The 1,117-nt window shown below is 48.3% G+C and overlaps 1 non-coding gene across 1 annotated transcript; it reads right to left on the bottom strand.

The window, feature by feature from the left end:
* Positions 1-842: 842 nt before the first annotated feature.
* TRNAG-GCC lies at positions 843-914 on the bottom strand. Its single transcript has one exon. It is a non-coding gene; the product is annotated as a tRNA-Gly (tRNA).
* Positions 915-1,117: the final 203 nt, after the last annotated feature.

Genomic DNA, 1,117 nt, shown 5'->3' on the forward strand with positions numbered 1-1,117 from the left:
GGCTTTCATCGTTGACGAACACCTGCGCTAATAAGACAAAGAAGGAGGGAGTCTATGCCTTGAATGATTCAGTATCAGTAACAACGAATTTATGGAATGAGAGATCAAGAGACGGATAGGGGGGAATGGCCTATCCATAATGGGTGTACCTTCCTTTAAAGAGCTCTAAACTGAGTTGTTTAGGTTCTGGAATTCCATCTCTAGTTGGGTTCGAAGGTTATAAAATGTGGTGCGGGTTCATCTCTCTCGACCAGTTCCGGTTCAAGGGAAGGGTGATCGAGGGGACCAGACTTTAGATCTCTTTCTTCTCGGAGGTTTTTTTTTCGTATCAAGAGTGTGTTGGGGGCCGAGGGAAGGACAGATTGGATCGAGAGGCGATGCCTATGCCTCTTCTTTATCGATAGGATTCTCATCATTTGCAGTCTCCGGCCAAGGAGACAGGGCGAGGCACCGAACATGTTCTATCACCTTCGGTGTCTCCATCTGTGATTAGTAATCTAAATCCGCTTTTCCTATTCACTAGCACACTGCGCGCTACAACTAGCAGCCCCCTTACTAGTGGGGTAAAACAAAACGCTAGCGCGCTAGCTAGCTACTTATAGTTATAACCCCTACTTTATTATCTTTATTATTTATAGGATATTTGAAAAAGACCTGCTGAAAAACGGAAGCGCGCTAGCGCGCAACGGCGGAAAAGCCAGCAACTTGTTAGGAGTAGGGTTTGGCTTGCCCCTTTCTTATTATTAGTAAGATACGTTCGGAGCCCTATACAGGGGGCTGCTTGCTGCTCGCCCCTATGGGCTTATGCACTCCACTCGTTACCACTAAACGACGAAGCCGGGAGCGGAAGGAGGGATTTGAACCCTCAACCTCAGCCTTGGCAAGGCTATGCTCTACCATTAAGCTATTTCCGCCAGCTACGGTAGTGGCGAAGCACTACTGAGCAATTCACGTATCACTTGATACGGACGACTTCCGTTTTTCCGCCGGACCACACTCTTAACCTCCGATCGAGCTACGAGCACGAGTAGGTAGGCGCCTAGGGGGGTTTGGCTGGGAAGGAGGGCAGTTACACTGCTCCTCTTTTTTTTGCTTCGCGCCAGATGAGATGATGATT

Source organism: Fragaria vesca, unplaced genomic scaffold (assembly GCF_000184155.1).
Source record: "Fragaria vesca subsp. vesca unplaced genomic scaffold, FraVesHawaii_1.0 scf0510718, whole genome shotgun sequence".
In the NCBI taxonomy this organism is placed as follows: domain Eukaryota; kingdom Viridiplantae; phylum Streptophyta; class Magnoliopsida; order Rosales; family Rosaceae; genus Fragaria; species Fragaria vesca.